The following is a 25,060-nucleotide window of genomic DNA, read 5'->3' on the forward strand; positions in this document are numbered from 1 at the left end:
CAGAATCCAGCTTGAATCGACTATTTTCATGGCAGAGAGAAGAACCAAGGGGCTGAGCTGAACCATGCAATCTGATTGAAGGATTTTCATAGGTCATGCTTGCACACATTCTATTGAATTGTTACGTGGTCCAATCTTGACAAGTGGGTGGATGGATAACGGGAGGAGGGGAGAGGCAGGAGTATTCCTACAAGGTGGCACTACATATCAAGAGGCAACAAAGTGGGGATGTATAATGCTCTCTTAGGGACGGAAGGGTGTAATTAACTGCAAATAATCATAGACTCACACCCCTTACTGGTCTAGTTGCTTCCACACTGTAGCCAGAGTGATCCAATTAAAACAGAAGTCTAATTCTATCACTCCTCTATTCAAAACCTTCCAACAGCTACACATATCCCTCACAGTAAAACCAGTCTTCACCATGGCCTAAAAGGCCCTGCATGGTTTGACTTCCCTCCTCTATCCCACTACCTCTCTGATCACTCTCCCCCTTGAAGCTCTTCTTTAGCCACACTTGCTTCCCACCTGCCTCAGGGCCTTTGCACATACTAACCTGTGCCAAAAGCACTCTACATTCAGATATGCCCTGGCCCAGCCCCTCAGTTCCTTGAAGTTTCGTTCAAATAACAACTTAAGAGTAGATAATTGATGGTTACACAAGTCTATACATGTAATAAAACTGCATAGAGCTGCACACACAAATAAGTACATGTCAAAACTGACCAACTTTGAATAAGGTCTGTACTTACACCACTGTCAATGTCCTCATTTTGGTATGGTGCTACAGTGATGTAAGATATCACCATGAAGGATGCTGGGTAAAGTGCCCACAGGAATCTCTTTGTACTATTTTGTGACTTTCAGTGAGTCTACAATTATTTCAAAATTAAATTTTTTTAAATGAGAAAAAAAAAGATGATCAATCACCCTGTCACACCGTACAAAATGACACCCTCCATACCACATATGCCTTTATTCTGCTCTATTAAACTTCATTGCCCTGATCATAAACTGATAGATTTACATGTTTTCATATAGGTGACACATGTATTTGATTATTGTCTGTTTCTCCCAATAGGAAATAAATCCATGGCAGTAAGAGCTTTGTCTGTTTTGTTCACTGTTGATTCCTTGGCACCAAGAAGAATGCCTAGCACATAGTAGGTACTCAATAAATATCTATTAAAGGGAATAAATGTGCCAAGTAGTCACAATTGGAAACTACCTGAACGCTCATAAATGGGGAATAAAGTTTTGAATATACAGCCGAAAACTGTACAGCAATTTAAAGAATGAAGTAGATCCATATGTTCTCACATAGAAAGAGGTCCACGAAATATTGCTAAGAGTAAAAATAAGGCATAGAAAACCGTTACAACATGATCCCAATGAGTGAAGCAAAAAATCATAATGCTTAAGCGCAGGGACTCTAAGCGCACATCGTGGTTCCGTTCCTCACTTGCAGGGTGGCCTGGGACAAGTGATTTCATCTCCTTTGCCTCGATTTCCACATCTGCAAGATCAAAATAATCATGCTGCAGGGATCAAGTGAGTTAACACGTGTAAAGCCCATGACACCGTATAATCCGTCTCCAGTACTTAGCGTGTTGCTAACATGTCATATATGTTAGCCTGGATTGTTATTTATGTACAAAATCCTATACAATTATATGTATAAGTGTGTTTTAAATCCATAGAAAAAGGTCAAGAATGAAACACAGGAAAGTGTTAGCAGGGAGACATGAGAGAAGGGATGTGGGATGTTTTTTTTTTGTTTTAATTTTAAAAAATCCATACATCCGAGGGCCAAATATAAATTATTTTAAATTACAGAAACCAGTGCTCTCTTCCATAACTATGGATGATCAGAGATTAACCACACGTGCTTCACCTAGATTTACAGTGGAGGCTGCTGGGCCCAGGAGTCCAGGCCCGGCTGGGGCAGTGGGTCCCCCGGGCCCTGCCCTGGGACTCCTAATGCCGAGAATGCTGACGAGGGCTCTGGCACCCAAGGTGTGCTGAAGGGCAGGAGTCTAAGGGCGCACACTTCTCTTTCTCTATCCCTCTCTCTTCTCACTAGGGACTCTATTAAATTGGGCCTCATGCAATAAAAAATTGTTTTAACTCCGAGAATTTTGCTAAGGACTCCTGGCCCTTGCTGGCTTCTAGCTGGTTGGTCCGTACATTTCCTTTCTTATTTTCTTCAGGTTATACCCTCTCTTTTACAAACCATCGCTACTTTACAGCTCAGCACTGTTTCAGCTTGCTGCTCAATTACACTGCTTTACTTACCCCATTGGATGTTTACCGTCCATCTTTCTCATCTTCCCACTTCTTGCTTTTACTTTTGTCTTTTTTACCTTTTATTTTAAATCACACATTTTTATGTTTAATCGTTTTTGTTGCATTCCCTACCAGTCTTTTTCTCACCTTTCTTTTTTCTATTGGTTTTACTTACCTTTCTTTAAAAATATCATGATTTGGTCATTCTCTTTAACTTTTATTACTTTTAAGTCTTTTCTCCATTTTATTTTTAAATTCAATAAATTCTATAAAAACTTTCATCTTTATTTCTTTTAGCTTTTTCTTTGTTTAGGTTTGTAAAATCTTTTATCTCATTTTTTATGTAATCCTTATTTGCTTTGAATGTTGTAGAGAATTTAATCAAATGTTTTCTCTTCTCCTTTCTTAAATTTTATTTCAGTTTCATGTCACCATTTGCCTTTCCAATGGCCGCAGACAGCGTGGTCAAGGCGGTGGTAACAGTAGACATACACACCACGCTAACAGGAGAATCTGGAGACGTGCTCTCCTTCCGCTGTCCCTGGGCCCCCTCCAGTTCCACTATCCTCTCCACCCCTACTTAGCAAAGGGCCTCCCTTTATAATGTTGTTCATTTTCTAAATATCTTACTCTAGAGTCATCATGACAGGGTATGTAGTGTCCCATCTCTGTGTGAGGAGATCCCTATTCTAAAATTCATGGTTAGACCATAATCTAAGATGTTCAAGTTAGGCAAGAGATTATAGTCAGAGGTAGTACTTTATCAACGTGCCTGGTCTGACTTTGACTAAACCACCCAGATTTCTATCCAAGAAGCCAAATACAGTGTCCCTAATCAGCTTTCTGACATCACATCTATGTCAGCTTGATTCGGACATACTTTCTTCTAGCTTACTCTTCTCCCTTCTCGGCATAACTATCGAAGAATCCTCCAGTGAATGAGTTTCCTCAGCTATCTTCCCTCATTATGAGACACAAGGAGAAGCTCAGAAGAACTGAGCTGATCCTCAATGGAATGTGGGCAAAGGAGGGTTATTTGTTTTGGGCTGTCTTAACTGAGTGAGCTCTGCTTTAACTGGCTGACATCATAAAAGTATAGTAAAATCATTAAGTAGTATGGTTTATTTAGCCTATCAAAATCAAATGGAAAGATAATATTCTTCAACTGAAGAGATCCATATGATCCACAAAAGATCTTAAGAGACAGTGAAACAGCTCCACTTGGCTTTCTCCTTTCCTATGTCACTCCCCGCAAGAGAAACGCAAAGCTCTGCTGAGAAAACAACCTGCTAAGTTTTCCGCACTTGGGCCATACTGTTGATTCTTCTAACCTCCTGCAGTTTTCTCCCCTTATGCCTCTTGTTTATTCTTTTTGGATCCTCTCCCTGTGGACCCAGCCCGCTGTTGCAAAATTCCCATTATTTTAGGTCTCCCTCCAGTTCTAGCAAATGACGTTAGCCGAGCATCCTGATTAAAGATCCGATCATCAGGCCATTCCCATTCACCACCCACGCCCGGCCATGACAGCCCTCCGCAGTCAGCTGACTCAGGAATGGAGGCCCTTCGGTCAGGCAGCTTCCAAGATCCACCCACTTGCGCTATAACCTGGCTCGTCTGAATATAGTCGGCTCAATCAGCAACTGCAATTCTAGCTGATGCTAAGCTGCACAAGTTAAAAAAAGGATCCTCCCTTTTTCTCCAGCTCTAAAAGGCAGAGATGGGCAGTAAAAAGGCCACTCTGATAACTGTCCGTTTCAGAGATGGACTGCCGTGCAGTTCATGCTCTAGAAATACGTTCATTCTGCTCATTCTTTCAGTTCCCTGACAAGCTGCACAGCCCAGCCCACCTGTGCTGTGACAAGGAACAGAGAGCTTTACCATTATCTTTTTCCAATATTTTGTTTCATTTCATTTGAGACTCTAACAGGAAAGCATTTACTAAATAAAAGGCCTGGGTGTATTCCAGAAAATTATAAATGTTTAACTATGCTGTTAGAAAAATGCGTTTAAAAAAAAAGAAGCCTAATCAGGGGCCTCCAATAGGGTTTCCAGAAAAGGCACTCATGAAGCTCCCTCAAAATTTCCCAAGTTGTTCAGATTCAGAGAAGTGAGCATGGTCTTGCATGGCAGAGAATGCAAATTAGGTGTTGTGATTCTAAGATTTACAGAAAGCTTTTGCCAAAATCCCAGAGCATAAATAAATATATCACTTGCTGCCAAACCAGGAAAAAAATATTAAATAATAAAAATACCCCACTGAAAATCAGCTTAAAGACAGAAACTAGTTACAACCAAAAGAAAGAATGTGAAGATCTCTTCCAGGATCAGAGGGGATACCATTTACAAAGTATGACCAACACCAAATTACAACTGTATTTAACACAGAATGTTTTCCAAGGTTCCAAGGAACACAAACTCGGTATTCATGAAGTAGGTGGTATTGCTCACATAAATCGAATCATCCAATATAGGAGAAAAAATGTGTATGCCCAAAGATGTTCTTCTCAGCATTATTTACTATATTTTTTATCTGAAACCATCTAAATGATTTAAAATTGTGAAATGATGAAGTAATGATTAATTAGCAAGTGAAACGATCAATGTCAAATATATAATGGAATAGTTTTCTATACTGAAAATTATTTTTGTAAAAAAGTTTGCAATAACATGAGGAAATTATTTTTTACAGCAATCTCAACTGGAAAAAGGCAGAACAAAAAAACTGAATAAGCAGTGTATATAAAATTTTAAAGATAAAAAAAGAAATTTTAAATGACAGAAATATCCACAGTTAGGTATGGAAACATAGGTGACATTTAATTTCTTCTCTATGTAACATGATGTTGAGCAAGATTCTTTTTTTCCATTGCCCTGGAATTAACAAGCAGAATCCAAAATTGAGGACAAATGTATGAAGTAATTGTAAAATGTCCTAAGTGGCTCAAAAATAATGGGGCCAAACACAACCTCAGGGTTGATTAAACAGAAGCTAAGCTGGTCCTGCCGCTCAATCTTTCACCCTACCGCTATTCTATCTAATTCAAACAAGCAGACAATCAAGAGAAGGACAAGAAATGGAAGAGATGACCCAAGTTATAAGGAATAAATTATTCAAGGTGAATGGGGTTTCTGGCCCCTGAAACCAAGTGAAACAGGACCCCCAGAGAATCACTTGCCTATAGTGAAGGAGCTCACCATCTGAGTGCTTATGGGGCCACAGAATCTGTGGATCCATGCTGATCTTATCATTGCAGCAAAACAATGGCCTTCTTGAGGGAGCATGACATATGTTTCTGGGGCCATATATGAACATATATGGTCCACTTCTGCACTAGATATTTCCAAAGAAAGGAGGCATGCAGGAGCACCAGTTATCACAAGGCAGAAAGGGACATAGTGTGTCTGAGACAAAGCTGGACAACGACCCTACACACAGTCCCCTCACACCCTCAGGCAGTAGCAGAGGTTCCTATGAGTCCATGTGACATAGCACAGAGGTAGAGACATGGGCTGTGAAGCTGCCAGATCCCCCACTAGGAAAAGAGGATGACATCACAGCCCCCAGTGGAACCCAAAGATGCCCCTTTACTCTGAAACCAAACACCTCCCCAAGAAAACAATACTTATCAGTACAGGAACTATCACATGAACGGGCGTATCTAGTAGTGGGAAGGACCAGAGGGAGCCACTGCAAGACCAGGCTGCCCTCTTAACACCAATAGACAACCTGTATACATACAAAATATGAGAATGCAGTTTCTCTTGTACTTCCTCTCATTTTTCCAAATATTCCTGAGGGACCAGTCAGAGACCCCCCCAAAAAAAGAGGAAGAGGAGATGACCCAGGGGGAACCATACCCCTCCCGATTCTGCCATCTCTACTCCCTGGAAAAGGAAAGGGAAACCTCTTTGGGGCCTAAGCCTGGCTGGTGCGGTGGGGAGAGAAGGAAATATTCATGGAATTGAATATAAGATCGATGCTCCACACTAGGCCAGACAGAGTGTTTAATAACTGAAAGTGACTGGAAAATATGAGATAGGTGCAAACTGTTATTGTTAAGCAATGCCAAGAAGAAATTTACCATGACATGGCAGAAGTGATTGGAGAAAATAAAGCCATTTCTATTTGTAGCCTATCAAGTTCACAATGTCCAATAAACTATTTATATATATATATGCTAATGTGTTTTCTATCATAATCATGTGGGGGTTTTGTATCTGTTTCTGTTTTATTTGTCTCCCAACTCTATGGTTAGTCACTTTGAGCTTGGTCATATCAAATATTTTTTGAGATTCAGGATACACAAATTCTTAAGTCCCAAGACCCTTCATCTGCTCCTATATTAGGGCTTTATGGATCTTGTGAAAATGCCTAATCTTCCCCATTAAACTGATACCTCTGTGAGTGCAGAGTTGAAGTCTGATGAATCTTTTTATTCCTAAAGTACCAACACTGTGCCTTACATACAGAGGCTACTCAATAATATGAATGGAATGAGCTATTTGTTCATGTATTTTACTGCTATTTCAAAGTAAGTATATGAAAAAGTTGCTTACACATTTGTTAATAAAGAGTGATCTGAGTATTGGGTTATTTAGCCCTGGAATTACAGTTTGGAGACCGATATAAGGCCTTCCACCCTAGCGAACCAATGGTTAACTGATGGAATTGTGTTAAATATTTACAACCCAATCCAATACATATGCCCTCCAATTTATTCTATATTGAGAAAAATGTCCCAACTTATGTTAAATTGGGAAAATCTTCAAGGAGTTCAAGGCAATTATCTCTATAATCAACATCTCAAAAGTATAACTAATCTGATGATGAAAACGTGATAATGTTATTCACCCTTAGTTATATTACAATGACTAATGATTAATAGAAGAAAATATTCTATATTATAAATTTCATTCTTATTACATGTCTTGAAATTAAATACAAACTTAAGGAGATTAAGGTTAGTTTCTTAATCTCTTAGGTGGTAAATCACACTTCCTCTAGTTGACCAATTACAGTTGGCCAAATAAGTTGTGTGCATATAGACAGCCTGAAAGTCATCTGAAGGTTGTGTTATGTAATATTTCATTGAAATTTCTGAATGGAAATTTTACAGAACATAAGAATTAATGTCAAAATGTTATTTTAAATGCATGCTTAAAGAAACAATTCCATAATTCCATATTTTAAACAACAAAGAAAATTGTTCAAAGTCTAGGATCAGAGAAAAGATTTCCCCAGACCAAAAAATCTACCAGGAAAATTAATATATGAAGTACCAATTTTTTCTCACAATTGTTTGCTCAAAATTGTATTTTAAATATCCATTTTTTTTTTACTAGTTCTCTCCTAAAAACTTACATGTAAAATGTCTTATATGGTTGCAAGTGCTATAATATGTATAAAGAGATAAACTTGACCTAAATGAGCATAAGTTATAGTAGTTGTTTGGGTCATTATTTAATTAGTAAAAATATTAACACTCTAAGACCCAAATTAGGAGCTCAACTCATAATTGTAATAGAATAGCACTATATGAATGCAATTAAATGTAAAATTCAATTATTTTATACCCTGTTTCTGTTCAAAAATATATTTGATCACTAAAAAATGATGAATACAGTAGTCTCCCCTTATCCATGGGGAACAAGTTCCGAGACCCCAGTGGATGCCTGAAACCACAGATAGTGCCAAACCCTATATATACTGTTTTTTCCTGTACATACATATCTATGATAAAGTTTAATTTACAAATTAGGCACAGTAAAAGATTAACAACAATAACTAATAATAAAACAGAACACTCATAACAATCTACTGTCATGTAAGTTACCGTAGATCTTAGTAACCTCTGCATTCTATTTTTCTGTCTTTCCATACTAAGCCGAGAACTTTCACCTTTTCACTTAAAGGAAGCACTTTATGGCTTCTCTCTGGCATATCCAAATTGCCAGCATCACTGCCCTTTTGCTCTGGGGCCATTATTAAGTAAACACTTAAGTAAAGCACTTTAAATAAACATTTAAGTAAAGCACTGTGATACCATGACAGTCAATCCGATAACTGAAACGGCAGCTAAGTGAGCAGGGTGCGGTAGGGTACACGGCCTGGATACTCTAGACAAAGGGATGATTCACATCCTGAGCGGGATGGAAGAGGATAGTGTAAGATTTCATCACACTTCTCAGAACAGCGTGCAATTTAAAACTTTTGAATTGTCTATTTCTGAAATTTTCCATTTAATATTTTTGGACACAGTTGATCATAGCTAACAGAAACTGCAGAAAGTGAAACCGTGGATAAAGGGGGACTCCTGTACAACTATTATTAGGGATAAAAAGGTTTAAAGGAGAAAATAACATGTGAAAAATAGTCAAATAGATATAGATATACAGACATAGACATGTTAGCAGGCTTGAACTAAAATTGAGTCACCCTATCTGAATGTTTATGAGTTCTGATTATAACCTAGGGCAAAATAAATGTCTTTTACACTAAAAGAAAAAAAGGAGAGGTCACTACAGTTACTATGATTGGGTTTAAAACCTTGCTGGAAGCTTCCTGGCAGCTAAAAAGAAAGGAGAATTTAATAGACTCCTACTTAACTTCACCAATGGAATTACGTAGTTTCTTCAAGAAGATGTTGTGAGACTGTCCGGAGAAAAGTAGGTGAAGTGTTTGACATAGTTCCTGGCACACGGGAGACGTCTAAGAATGTTATCTGGTATTCTTATCTAAAAGAAAAGACAAGTGAAGTTTCTCTGGAAAGACATCGTTAACGCTACTACCAAGTTCCAAAGGAATTTTTCCTGGGTGGATCATTATATCAAGGACTTAAATGAGAGTCATTTCATTAAACTTGACTGCAGGAGAGTGTGAATTACAAAGATAATTTCTTCTTTCAGGGAAGGTTCATTGTATTGGTGCCAGGCACAGTGCCTTGCACATAATAAATAGGTATGCTTAATTGATCTTGTTACAAAGTAATGCCCTTCAATAAATATTTCTGGGTATCAAAGCCTTTCTCCTTTTCTTCCACAGTTTGTAAATTTCCTGAGCTTTGGCCAAGGCTCTCCTCTCCCACTCTTCCAACTACCTTAGAAGGGAAGAAAAATCCCTAAATTCCCAGTCAATGCCACCTGCCATAATGGAGCGCATCAACTGATCCAGAGCTGAGACAACAAAGTAGAATATGATGACATCTTCCCTATCATCTTGCAAGTTGAAATTCTGCCTTCCTAAAAAATATCTGAGAATTTGAGTGAATCTCAACTTCCTGATTTCCCCCCACACCTCCCATTCTCTTTATCACCAGATCTTTATCAAACTTGCTATCTCTCTTTCCTCCTTACACTCCAACACCCACCGCAGGGGGGTTTTGTGCCCACCAGCTCTCCACTGGAACTGTCCTTGCTTTGCAATGTCTCACATAACTGCTAATTACTAAATCTTATGGACACTTTAATTTGTATATTTTTTGACCACTCTAAAACATATGTTTTTTGTAACACATCCTCTTTCTTGAAATTCTCTCTTCTTTTGACTTATAGGACATCACACTTTTGTGGCTTCATGGTTCTCCTTCTATTCCTGACCATTTTCTCTCTTTTCATTGTTGGGTCCTCATTCTCCATCTAACTCATCAATATTGATGTTCCCAGGATTATGTACCATCATTGGCTCTTTTCTCTCATTTCGCATTTTCTCTCTCTTCTCACTTTTCCTAGGAAAATTCAACATATGCAAATCAATAAATGTAATACATCTTATCAATAAAATGAAAGATAAGAATCCCATGATAATTGGGGCCAGCCCCGTGGCCTAGTGGTTGAGTCTGGTGCCCTCTGCTTTGGCGGCCTGGGTCCATGGGTGCAGATTCCAGGTGTGGACCTACACCATTCATCAGCCAGGCTGTGGCAGAGATCCACATAAAAAATAGAGGAAGACTGCCACCAATGTTAGCTCGGGGACAATCTTCCTCAACTGACAAAAGAGGAAGATCGGCAACAGATGTAACCTCAGGGCTAATCCTCCTCAGAAAAAAAAATCACATGATCATCTCAATAAATGCAAAGAAAGCATTTAACAAAATACAACATCCTTTCATGATGAAACCCTTAACAGACTGGGTATAAAAGGATCACCCCTCAACATAATAAAGATAATATATGACAAACCCACAGCTAACATAATACTCACTGGAGAAAAATTGGAAGCTTTTCCTCTAAGATCAGGAACAAGACAAGGATGCCCACTCTCACCACTCCTATTCAACATAGTACTGAAAGTCCTAACCAGAGCAATTAAGCAGGACAAGGAAATAAAAGGCATCCAAACAAGTAAGGAAGAAGTGAAATTGTCACTATTTGCTGATGATATTTTATATACAGAAAACCCCAAAGAGTCAACCAAAAGACTATTGGAATTAATCAATTATTTCAATAAAGTTGTAGGATACAAAATCAACATTCAGAAATCAGTTGCATTCCTTTACACAAATGATGAAACATCTGAAAAAGAAATAAAGAAAACTATCCCATTCACAACAGAATGAAAAACAATAAAATACTTAGAAATAAAATTTAACAAAGGAAGTAAAAGATCTAGGGAAATTCACCCCTATGCATCTTTCCACTCCTCCCTCCTGCCCACAAAACAATCCTTGGGCCCCCTAATCTACACCTGCAGGAAATGAACTATGAAAGTTTCACATCCTCAAGGAGTGTGTACTCAGTGCAGCTATAAAGGAGCGTGGAGTGAAAAAGACCTCCCAAAGGACAAAGTCAGAAGGCACAGAGAACATAAAGCAAGGAATTCCTCGCAGCAAGCAAAGCCAGGACCTAACGGAGAGACTAATCAAGGAGATTTCTAATGCCAGGGATGAGATTCTTCAGAATTCCTGTCCAGCAGAATTTGATAATTGTGATGGATAGAGACTTCCATGTATGTCTCATTTCCCTCTTTTCCGAATGGGAAACTTTATAGCAGTTATCCTACTCCTCTACCATTAGATTTTGAGTGCTCCTTGGTCAAATAGAATGACTTTTAATTTATAGGTTACCAAACCACAAGAAGCTTCATCTGGCCCTGATGGAGAACACTAGGCACACCCAGAGATCAGGAACTTTGCGTTAGATGAGTAACTTCATGGAATTTGAGCGTTATCTTCCTTATGGAGGAGCTGATGGTGTTTTATGAGTGAACGGAAGTGCGCTTATAAATATTTGTTGTCCTTTAATATCCATTTTCCCCTTTTTCAATCGTGATAGAGTTTCCAATTTGGGGCTTGGCACAGGACTTCCCAGAAGGGAGACTGTAGCTTCCACTTGCCCTTTGCAGCTAGATACAGTCATATGACTAAATTCAGGTCAATGGGATGGTAAGCAGAAGCTATTATGTAGCAGCTTATGGGAACCTTTCTGATGAGACAGAGATGTATGCCCTTTGCTCTCTTCTCTCTCCCTTCCTCCAACCTGCTGCTTAGAACTTAGATGCCACCCTCATGACAAGGCAATGAGATACAAGGGGAATCTTTGTCTCACCTGTTATAGAGCCACCATATTAGTCTTCAAGTACCAAGCCAGATTTTTATGTGCAGCTATAATAAACTTTTATCTTGTTTAAGCCACTAGTAATAGGAACCTTCTGTAACGTAGAGTAAAACCTAGTCCTAACTAATAAAGGTATATGAAATGGAGAAAAGTCTCTTGCTTGAGCAATTGAATGGATGAATGGTGGTACCATTTGCTAAGACAGAAAAGGGTGCATTTGAGTGGAAGGCTCAATTTTGGATGTGTTGAATTTAGGGTGATCATAAAAAATCCAAGTAGAGACACCCTCAGAAGAGTGGTTTAGGCAAAAACAAAAAATCTGGAAATCTATAACATGCAAATCGTATATAAAACCTCAAAAATGGCTGAGCTCATCCAAGGAACAAATATAAAGTAGAGGGGCACCCATGGTATGAATCTGAAAATATTATTCAAGTCTACAAACGTCTGTCATTTCTCATATTCTGGCTTTCATTCTCGTGTTTACTCAGTATACACGATATTTATGCTGAGCCAATCTCATGTCATATCTGACTTTGCCTCTCAGGAATAAGCAGCGGAAAACACTGTTCTAACAAAGTCAATGGAAAGTTCACAGACTTGTCCAAATCTTATCTGCACTATTTATAGTCCAAGAAACAGAACTAGAACATTTAGGGTAAAATGGGCTTTTCTGAATAACCCCCATCATTCACAGTCATAACTAAAAAAATCATAAAAATGTCAGGATAGAAAGTGCCCTCAGATCCTTCTAAACCAACACCCACTGTAAATGTTACTACTGCGTAAAGATTACATATCATGAATACAACCTATTTAATCAGAATCTTAAATGAACAAACTTAAGAGCTATTCCTACAACATAGTTGAAACAATAAGAGGATAAAAAACTTTTCTTCCAAGAAATAACTTAGTAAATGCAAAAGTTTCTTTTTTCTTTTTGAGGAAGACTGGCCCTGAGCTAACATCCATGCCCATCTTCCTCTACTTTATATGTAGGACGCCTACCACAGCTTGGCTTGCCAAGCAGTGCCATGTCTGCACCCGGGATCCGAACCGGCGAACCCCAGGCAGCTGAAGCTGAGTGTGTGCACTTAACCGCTGCACCACCGGACTAGCCTCCAAAAGTTTTGTTTTAACTACTTCTCCTGTAGTCTCAAGATAGATCCTTTCCATATCTGATATGCACAAAAATGAATTCATTGATGATATTCTGACATCAGCAAGGGAGGTCAGTTTAAAAATCAGCACCTACCTTCTAACTGCAAGGTCATTCAAACATTGCTAGAATTTACCAAAGGAGTTTATCGAACGTCCCTCAGAGGTTTTTAAGAATCAGTTAGACTCATTCGAAGGAATTAGTTTAAGATAACTTGAATGCACTTCTTCTGCCGCAGGGAGTTGAACCACAAGATTGTTTTTCTATGACACTATTTCCTGGCTGGAAATTGAAGGTGGGAAAGAAAATAATAGTGAGTTTGAAGTTTGGGGTTTTATTATTTAAATCATTTCCTCATCTTTAATGAGCTGCAAATTTCACCATTTACGGCATTTAAATATATTCAAGACTCTAGGACATTTTTCATGCCCTTGCCAAACAGGATTTATTTAATTTCTGACTAATTTATACTTAGGATTTCTCTGAAGGAGACAGAATGTCTTGGTTCTGGCTCCAGCTTTATAACTTCCAGTCAAGGCAGAGAACCACAAGACTGAGCTACCACCACCGACTGACCTCTATTGTTCAAGGACGTCTTGGCTTGCCTGGACACTCTTTGATACTTGAAACTAGTATTTGAAGTCACAAAGAGAATCTCTACAATTTGGAAGCAGTTAATTTTTCCAACCAAAAAATCCATGCAGTCAACTCTTGATTAATGGGTTAATGACGTGGAGAAAGGTAATGACTGAATTCCAAATCACGGATAAAACAAAACTGCAACTAAGCATAGTTAATCCACACCCACGTCATCACTTCAACGTTCTAAATTAATAATGAATGAACACATACAACAGGAAGGGGAAACTGACCCGAAGACTTACTCAGAATGCACCCTTGGAAATCAGGACTATCGAGGGCAGAGTTTACAGGAAAATGATGGACTACACCCTTTTTTTTTCTTTAGAAAGAATCTGGGTGTAGAATTCTTTCCTAAGGGAAAATAAGATCACCTTAAATTCCCTGTGTCCCAACAAGACCATCATTAGCAACAAAGTAATTGTTGAGCAAATTATTAAACAGCTGGAATAGAGCATTGCTTGTTGATGACCACTACAAATGACACCATTTTAAGATTCTTACAATGCCTAGTAAATGAAGTATCTACGTCAGAGTTCCTCTTCTAGAAACAGAGGCCCACCTTCACTGCCCATCTCAGTAACTCCAGCCGGATTTCAAGAACTGAAAGGAACACTGTCCCCTGAGTAGGAATGTCTAAGCTGCTGCTCCTGCGGCATTCACAGGCTACTGATTAAACCGTAGGGCATTATGGCCAAAGTATCCTTGTCCTCAGTGCTTTTCATGTGGAGAATGTGCCAAAGGCAAAAGAAAAGTAACTTTTGAAGGTGGAAAGAAAGTAAAACTGAACAGTCTTCTTTCGTGAAGAAGTCGTACGGGAAATGAGTGGACATGACTGGCTTACCTTAGACAGAGCAAGCAGTGGATAAATTGGCCTGGTCTATAAAAACATGTGTCCACGTCCCCAGTTCTTCTATTACCTGTCCATATGCCCTTGGGCAAGTCCTTTACATTCCCTAGGGCTTAATTTTCTCATTAAAAAGAAAAAAAAAGAAAAAGAGAAAGAGAAGAAAAAGGAGGGAGATGAGGAGGAGAAGAAGAAGAAATCTGTATGATACTTGCCTTAATGGATTGCTGTGAGGGTCAAAACATTAATTATGTGAAAGTTCTTTGCAAAGTACAGAATTCTATAGAAAAGAAGGAATTACTATGTTTATTATTTGATTTTCATTACTTGAGTAATTATCAATTTCATGTCCTCTTAAGTACAACCTATCTCTGTTCCAAAATCCCCCTAGAAGGTGGAATAACGGAGCACTTTCTGATGCAGAATAAAGATACAATACTTAAAAGACGAAGGGAGCTATACTTTCACAATCCATAGGCCACATATATGTATAATCTGTGCCAAGTGCCAGGCCCAGCACACAGTATGCCGTTTATTGTGTATTCATATGTCACACTCTTAATCTATAATTTGTCCAACAACTTCTATGAAACAGTGAAGTATTTTTTTAAAACTTGGGTACCCAGTGATTATGTCAAACACTTTATATCTTACTGCTGCCTGAAATACTTTTTCTTGGGATAGGAGTCTTGATTTATCTCCTGATAATTGTAGAGCAAGTATCTTCTTCTCTGGAATTACCAAAAGAATGCTTCATTGAATAACTGCTCCTTACTAATAAAATTTAGAAAAAGAAGAAATTGACATTTACTGTGCACCTATCATGGGCTAAGGCCCTTTACAACTGGGGAAGCCTAATGCTTGTTAAGAAACTATCATGCTCCAGGTACTGTAATAAGCAATTTGCATATATTATCTCATTTAATTTTGACAGCAATAATGGAAGATGCCTATTTTTCAGATGAGAAAGTTGAAACTCAGTGAGATTAAGACGTACTCAAATTCATGCAACAGGTTGCAAATTTGGGATTCCAGCAGGTCAACTTTCTCATTCCAAATACATTTAAATATAAACAGTTGATTTGTGTGGAGGGAATAAGGTTCACAAAATTATTCCCAGAACATACAATTATCTGTACAACCACCACATCAATGGACACTGCTTGAATGTTTCTCAAGACTCAAATAATGGTGGGTAAAATAAAAATATGGCAGCAGTCCAAAAAGAAAGTTATCACATTGACCTCATCTTTTTTATTGCCTTTAGTTATATTTTCCTTGGATTGGCACTCTTGGGGCATTTCTTAGATTGTTCTTAGAGGCACATGCCTATTTCTTCTTAGACTAGTTCTTTGGAGAGCTAAGAAAAGATGGGAAATTTGACAAGTAAAACTTTATGAATTGAATAATTTTCAAAAACTCTAGACCTGCAATAATGCAACTGGCATTGAATCAATCAAAAATTATTCATTGTATAACTACTATGTTCTCAGCCTCAGCAAAATGTTATCTCCGAAGTAGATTAGATGCATTCTTTTATCATTTTATTGCACCCTGTATGTTTCCTTCATAGCTGTTTAATGTCTTTCTGCCCCAAGAGATCATAAACTAAGCTACGTAAAGGTAGGGACTACATTATTGTCTTGTTGCCGGCTCTATTCCCAGGCTTTTTCACAGAGCCACACACAAGACAATCACTAAATATCTGGGGCATGAACGAATGAACTAAAGGGTTTAGCAGTTGGCCAGCCACGGCAGAGCACTTGATTGGTGTTTCCTAGAGGGGCACCAACTCTAAGTGAATTTTAAGTAGAAACAAAAGACCACCTGGCTTCGATATTTTAAAAGTAACATTGTTGCACATTTTTTGCCTTATCAGAATGTTCCCTGTGGCTTTTCTGCCTATAAAATGATGAAAGCCAAATTCTCCAAACTGATACCATCCAAAAATAAGAGAGCAGCCTGCCATTGCACCTGCAGCAAGCCATTTCTGCTCATTCCCGGAGTCATATTCACTTTCAAAGGCAAGATCTCCCTTTGCATTTTCAGGATTGTTTCCAAGTTTATTTCTCAATAAGCGGTTATACCTGCCTGGTTTCATCTCCTGCCAGTTAACTATTAATCTTCCAAACGCAGCTTACCTGCATACTGGTAAACAAGTACCTGTCTTGAGGCAAAGAATACGAAAACTGCACAACATTAAAAACAATCAAGATTTATACTAAGAATAAATCTTTCCCAGGTTAAAATTTTCAGAGAAAGTTCTAGAAAAAAATTATAATGAACCCCCTCCTTGCTGATGAGCACTATTTTCATTATAAGAAAAATTTTAATTTTGTAAAGGTGAATTATTTAATCGAGTTGGATTTTTTTGCCTGTTTTATTTGTTTATTTCTTTCTTTTCACACACGTACAGTTGACATACAATACTGTATTAGTTTCAGATGTACGACATAGTGACGACAATTATACACATTACAAAATGGTCACCCTGGTAAGAGTAGTAACCATCTGTCACCACACAAAGTTATTATAATATTGTTGACTATATCCTCTCTGCTGTGTGTTACATCTCCATGCCTTACTTATTCTGTGACTGGAAGTTTGTACCTCTTGATCCCCTTCAGTTATTTTGCCCCTCTCTTCACCCCCCTCCCCTCTAGTAACCACCAGTTTTTCTCTATCTATGAGTCTGTTTCTGTTTTGTGTTGTTTGTTCATTTGTTTTGCTTTTTCAGATTCCACACATAAGTGAATTCACATGGTATTCTTTTTTCTCCGTCTGGCTTATTTCACTTAGCATAATACCCTCTAGATCCATCCAATTTGTTGTGGCAAATGGCAGGATTTCATTCTTTTTTATGGCTAAGTAATATTCCACTGTATATATGAACCACATCTTTTTTATCCATTCATGTACTGATGGACACTTAGGTTGCTTCCATAACTTGGCTAATGTAAATAATGCTGCAATGAACATGGTGGGCAGATATCTTTCCAAATTAGTGTTTTTTGTTTTCTTCATATAAATATCCAAAAGTGGAACTGCTGGATCATATGGTAGTTCTATTTTTAATTTTTTGAAGAACCTTCATACTGTTTTCCAGAGTTATTGTACCAGTTTACATTCCCACCAACAGTGCACGAGGGTTCCCTTTTTTCCACATCTTTGCCAACACTTGTTATTTCTTGTCTTTCTGGTAATAGCCATTACGAAGGTGTGAGGTGATATCTCACTGTGGTTTGATTTGCACTTCTATGATGATTAGTAACACTGAGCATTTTTTCACGTGTCTGTTGGCGATCTGTATGTCATCTTTGGAAAAATCTCTATTCAGGTCCTCTGCCCATTTTTTAATTGGATTGTTTGTTTTTTGATATTGAGTTTTATGAGTTCTTTATATATTTTGGATATTCACCAATTATCAGATACATCATTTGCAAATATCTTCTCCCATTCAGTAGGTTCCTTTTCGTTTTGTTGGTGATTTCTTTCACTGTGCAAAAGCTTTCTACTTTGATGTAGTCTCATTTATTTTTGCTTCTGTTGCTTTTGCTTAGCAAAAACATATTGCTAAGACCGATGTCAAAGAGTTTACTACCTACGTTTTCTTCTAGGAGTTTTATGGTTTCAGGTCTTACATTTAAGTCTTTAATCCAATTTTAGCTTATTTTTGTATATGGTATAAGAAAGTCATCCAGTTTCATTCATTTGCATGTATCTGTCCAGTTTTTCCAACACCATTTATTGAAGAGACTGTCTTTTCCCCATTGTATATTCCTGCCTCCTTTGCTATAGATTAATTGACCATATAGGTGTGGGTTTATTTCTGGACTCTCTATTCTGATCCATTGATCTGCATGTCTGATTTTGTGCCCAAACCATGTTGTTTTGATTACTACAGTTTTGTCGTATAGTATGAAATCAGGGACTATGACTCCTCCAGTTTTGTTCTTCTTTCTCAAAATTGCTTTGGCTATTTGGGGTCTTTTGTAGTTTCATATAAATTTTAGGATTATTTGTTCTAGTTCTGTGAAAAATGCTGTTGGTGTTTTAACAGGGATTACATTGAATCTGTATATTGCTTAGGTAGTATGGACATTTTAACAATATTCTTCCAGTCCATGAGCATGGTATATCTTTCCATTTATTTGTGTCATCTTTAATTTCTTTCATCAATGTCTTATAGTTTTCAGTGTACAGGTCTTTCACCTCCTTGGCTAAATTTATTCCTAGGCATTTTATTTTGTTTCATGTAATTATAAATGGGGCTATTTTCTTAATTTCTCTGATGGGTTGTTGTTAGTGTATAGAAACACAACTGAGTTTTGTATATTGATTTTGTATCCTGCAACTTTACTGAATTCATTTATTAGTGGTAATTTTTTTTGGGTGGAGTCTTTAGGATTTTCTATATATAGTACGATATCATCTGTGAATAGTGACAGTTTCACTTCTTCCTTTCTAATTTGGATGTCTTTTCTTTTTCTTTTCTGATTCTATAGCTAGGACCTCCAATACTATGTTGAGTAAGTGTGGCAAGAGTGGGCATCCTTGTCTTATTCCTGATCTTAGAGGAAAAGATTTCAGCTTTTCACCATTGAGTATGATGTTAGCTGTGGGTTTGTCATATGTGGCCTTTACTATGTTGAGGTATATTCCCTCTATACCCACTTTGTTGAGGATTTTTATCATAAATGGATGCTGAATTTTGTCAAATACTTTTTTCTGCATCTATTGAGATGATCATATGATTTTTATATTTTGTTTTGTTAATATGGTGTATCACATTGATTGATTTGTGGATATTGAAACATCCTTGCATCACAGGGATAAATCCTACTTTATCATGGTGTATAATCCTTTTGTTGTGTTGTTGAATTCAGTTTGCTAACATTTTGTTGAGGATTTTTGCATCTATGTTCATCAGGGATGTTGGCATCTACTTTTCGCCTTTTGTAATGTCTTTGTCTAGTTTTGGTATCAGAGTAATGCTGGCCTCATAGAATGAGTTTGGGAGTGATCCTTCCTCTTTAATTCTTTGGAATAGTTTGAAAAAGATAGGTATTAACTCTTTTTTAAATATGAAGCCATTTGATCCAGGACTTTTGTTTGCTGTGAATTTTTCATTACTGATTCCATTTCATTAATAGTAACCAGTCTGTTCAGATTTTCTATTTCTTCCCGATTCAATTTTAAAGTGTATGTTTCTAGGAATTTATTTCTTCTAAGTTGTCTAATTTGTTGGCATATAATTATTCATAGTAATTTCTTATGATCCTTTTTATTTCTTTGGTATCAATTGTAACTTCTCTTTCATTTCTGATTTTATTCATTCTCTTATGCACATCACCAATTGCCAACAACAGCCAGTTATGGGCCCGACAGTCTAGCACCATCCATTTTCAAGACTAGTTGATTCAGCAGGTGAATTGTAACACACTCTTTAGCAAATTCTGACATCCACGGCCACTGTCTTGATAATCAGGTTTAATTTTTAAGTCTAGAATCACTGCAAATGGGCTGATAGGAACATACGTAAACCAACATTTCTATTCCTAAAACGCTTGTTTTCTTTTTTTTTATTTTTCAAATTCATTGAGATGTCTAACATACTTTTATAGGAACACAATGGAATATGAACTTTCTTATTGCAATAACATTGGATTATAACATTATATATCTTTCAGATATACATCATAATATATTCCGAATTCTGTGTAGATTACATCTTGCTCACCAGCCAAAGACTAATTATAATCCATCACCACACATGTGAGCCTAATCGCCCCATTCACCTCCCCCCCTCCCCCTTCCCCTCTGGTAACCACCAATCCAAACTCTGTTGCTATTTGTTTGTTTGTCATTATTTTTATCTTCTACTTATGAGTGAGATTATATGGCATTTTGACTTTCTCCCTCTGACTTATCCATGTTGTCACAAATGGCCAGATTTCATCATTTCTTATGGCTGAGTAGTATTCCATTGTGTGTGTGTATATATATATATACATCTTCTTTATCCATTCTTTCCTTGATGGCACCTAGGTTGCTTCCATGTCTTGGCTATTGTGAATAAGGCTGTGATGAACATAGGGGTGCATGTATCTTTATGCATCTGCATTTTCAAGTTCTTTGGATAAATACACAGCAGTGGAATAGCTGGATCATATGATAGATCTATTCTTAATTTTCTGAGGAAACTCCATACTGTTTTCCATAGCAGCTACACCAGTTTACACTCCCACCAGCAGTGTATGAGGGTTCCCTTCTCTCCACATCCTCTCCAACTCTTGTTGTTTCCTGTTTTGTTAATTATAGCCATTCTGACTAGAGTGAGGTCACATATCATTGTAGTTTTCATTTGCATAAAATGCTTTTTTTCTATAACATCACCTTTGTTACCCTTTACATAACACTGTCTTCTCTCAACTTCTCTCATCAGAGATGGCAGAATATCCTCTCTGCAGCATCCTTTGCAAACTAAGCCTTTCTTTCCTGAAATGATCACATCTTTTTTCCTGAGCTTCCCTCCATAAATGAATCTCTATGGTAAAAACTCATTGAGGAGTTTTCACCCAAGGAGATTTACTGTCTCTGTTTAAAATGACAACACACATTACTTTTATTTGCGTGGACAGACTAACTAATGATCAGTGAAGCATATTTTTATATGAACTCAAGATATAAAAATGAATTGCCCTTTTGTGTAATCTTTGGCTCATGACTCTGAAAAATTTTCTCACTGTATTTTGGTAAGATACGTTCAACCTGTGTTCTCCTTTCTTGCAGATTTTCATCTGCTGTTTTTGGGCTTCTTTTCTCATTGTGCAATGCCATCTTTTCTCTCCAATAGCTACTGGAAAATCTTATTATGAAAATAAAACTTTCCTTCTGGAAATTTCAGAGATTTGTCAAGATACCGATTTCCAAGTACAAATTTCTTCTCTTTATCAGTGAAGTGAAATAACGTTATGATTATTATACATTCTATTCTTTAATAATGACAGCATAAAAATTTTATTTGGGGGGCCAGCCCAGTGGCCTAGTGGTTAAGTTCAGCACACACTGCTTCACTGGCCCAGCTTCACTTCCTAGGTGTGGACATACACCACTCATCAGGGGCCATGCTGTGGTGGTGACCTACATACAAAATACAGGAAGATTGACACAGATGTTAGCTCAGGGTGAATCTTCCTCAGACATGCAAAGAGGAAGATTGGCAATGGATGTTCAGGGAGAATCTTCCTCAGCAAAAAAAACCCAAACAAACATAACTTTATTTTTATTTACTTTCTTCTTTTACATTTTTGCTATGAAATACCTTTATCACATATGTAAAAGAATGTGCTAATTGTTTGTTTACGTTTTAGGGAGAAATAACAAAATGATCACCTTTATACTAGCCATCCACCTTAAGAAACAGAGTCTTGCTGATAACTATAGACTCCCCAAGGGAGGTTTTCTGTTATTAAGTTTTTTGAACAGGCTTTGAATACATTGAAAGACCCCTTTCATCCACTCTTCTCTCCACTCCTAATTAAAGATACTCAACCTTACCTTCCTGTTAACATACTTCTAGATTCCTAATCTGAACCACATGACCACTCACTTCAACAACTCCATCCCTGCTATCTAGACTTCCCTACCTCTTTGGCTTTCTGCTACATTAATGTGCAAGTCTACTATGCCCAGTAGCTAATATTTGTTGTTTATCTATGAGATGCACAGTATTGTGCTCAGTCTCAGATATTGAATCCTCACAATGAACCTGATATTATTAGTTTTAATATTTTTATGGTCTTTTTATAACACAAGAATATGGTGTTATTCTATAATAAGAAAAAGAAGAAAAGCTTTTTAAAATAAATGTTTATTGAATAAAGGCTTTACTGCAAAAGTCTATACACACTTGTAAATATATGTACATATACACTTATCTATCTAGAGTTCAAGGAAAAAATATGGAAGAAGAAAGACAAGTAGAAAGCTTTGCATTACTGGTGAATAAAGCCAATTTTAAATATGCTTAAATGTATCCAAGAAGAAAAAACAGCATGGGCTAATCCATTCTTTAAATGAAATCTTTAGGACACTTTAAAAGGGGGAAATTTCATCTTTACATGTCCCCTTCTTTGCTGAAATTCTATTAAGGGGGATAAGTATTTGTGCCATCTATAACTTTCCCCTTTGCTATACAAATAGTTTTCTGGTAGAAGTTATATTAATAACACAAATACACAGCAGGTTATATTTTTTTATGAAAAAAAAAAGATAAAGACTCCATTTGGAGCTCTGTCAAACCCTGGCTGAGTGAATCTGAAAAAAGCATTAGCTTCATTTTTTTCAATTATGATATAATAGTCTTGCCACCTCAAAGAATTGCATGAATTAATGTGATAAAATAATTTGCGATCTTTCAAAATAGGCACTCTAAAAATAAGTAAAGTTGTTTCACACTGTTCTATTAACTTTAGGTCTTATTTTTAAAAGAAAATATAAGAAGGAAAAAATGGCAACTGTAGTTTATATCCTAACCACTTGCTCTTAAGAAAATCATTATTTTTGATGGATATCTCTACATCACATCCATTTCTGCCATTTCTCGAGAAACAGCATTTAAAAATTAAAAATGTGTTTGCCCTTTGTCCTACTAATTCTACTCTTGAGAATTTTGCCTAAGAAATAGCCAAAAACAAGTTTTATACACAAATATGTTTACTGCAGCCTTAGCAGCACAGGAAAAAAACAAACAAACTAATGATCCAATAATGGGGGAATGTTAACGTAAATTGTGATTTAACCACATGATGAAAACATCATATAAACATTAAAATATATACGTTTTAAACAAATTTTATAATCACAGGGAAGAAAGCTTATCTTACAAAGTTAAGAGAAAAACAAGACAATGAAATTTCTTACAGGGGCTAGCCCAGTGGCACAGTGGTTAAGTTCGTGTCCTCTGCTTGGGGAGCCCAGAGTTCACAGGTTCAGATGCCAGGTGCAGAACTATCCACTACTTATCAAACCACACTGAGGCAGGCCTCCCACATATAAAGTAGAGGAAGATGGGCACAGACGTTAGCTCCGGGCCAGTCTTCCCCAGCAAAAAGAGGAGGATTGGCAGTGGATTTTAGCTCAGGGCTAATCTTCCTCCAAAAAAGAAAAAGAAAGAAGTTGCTTACACACTGTGAGCTCTGCTATATCAAAAAAAGATTAAAATGAAAAAGGTTAACAATGTTTGTCTTAGGATGGTGGAGTCATAGATAATTATACTATCCTTTTTTAATTTTTCCAATTATCTATAGTGCTTTTTTATTATGTTTGTAATGAGAAAAATTGGAAGTCATATTTTAGAAGAAATATTTTCAGAATACATTTTAAGTTCAATGGATTGAGTTTACCAAGAAACTGAAGTGAAGCAATGCATGAACGTCTGGTTCTAACACATGGACACTACTGTCAGACTCACCAGCACCCTACATATTTTGTTCAACAAGGAGAGAGTTAACCAACTCATGGACATCGCTACTGTGAGGTCTCACACTTCAGCACCACAGAAAACTCTGCAAAACAGCAATTAGTCACTTAGTCCTCCCCAGCTCCATTGTTCATTGCTATCGCCAGACCAGATATCTGGTTCATCTGGAGCACAAGTTCTGTTTACCTAAATTGGCCTAATGGGCAATCCCTGCCAGGCTCCATGACAGAAAGCTAAACTATTTACCCTTCTAAAGCTCACAAATAGATGGTCTCAGTCCTGAGACCACTAATAACTTGTTTTGCGGGATAAAATTGTGTCAACCAACCACAGTGTCTGAGTAAGTTTCTGAGAACAATCTCTTCTCCTTTTTCACCCTTTTACTTCATTTAGTTTAGGACAGGCTCAGCATTGCCCATCACAAGAGTTACAACCTCCCAGAGAATTATTTGTGGTTTTAAGCAGACTTTGTTTGCCAGACTTGAGGTAAGCAAAGGTTTGCACTCTGACCCCAGCAAACGAGAGATACTTGGAAACCTGACATGGCCTGTAGTTGTACCTCCCTTGCACATTTTGTGACAATCCTCAAGTCACACACATAAGAGTGCTCGTTCTCAGACTGAAATGCTCTTACAGGAAAAAGCATAGGCTTTGGAATCAGAGAACTTTTGGTCCAAATCTTGGCACAGCCAAGTATTTGTCCTGCAACTTTGGGCCAATTACTTAATCCCTAGAGTCTTTGTGTCCTCCTTTGTGAGATGAGGGTAACAATTCTTAACCTGTTTGAGTTTGTAGGAAGATTTCTTGAGATGATGTAGGTAAAAGGCTTAATATGGTATTTGATATTAATATTCACTAGGTTGTATTAAAATGAATGTACAAGGGTTAAAACAAAAGTTTCAACTGAGACATTTCCTAAAATGAGGAACTAGGACAAGGTGCAAAATTGTTCAAAGAATCTAAGAAGCAGAGAGAAGACCCTACAGTGAAGGGATGTGAAGACCAGGAGTTGGAGATCACAAGGAAGATATCCGTTGCATTGGTTTTTTTAGCACCTGGTTGATATTATCTTAACTATTTTTTTCTCAATTAG

The sequence above is a fragment of the Equus quagga genome, chromosome 1 (assembly GCF_021613505.1).
Source record: "Equus quagga isolate Etosha38 chromosome 1, UCLA_HA_Equagga_1.0, whole genome shotgun sequence".
Taxonomy (NCBI): Eukaryota; Metazoa; Chordata; class Mammalia; order Perissodactyla; family Equidae; genus Equus; species Equus quagga.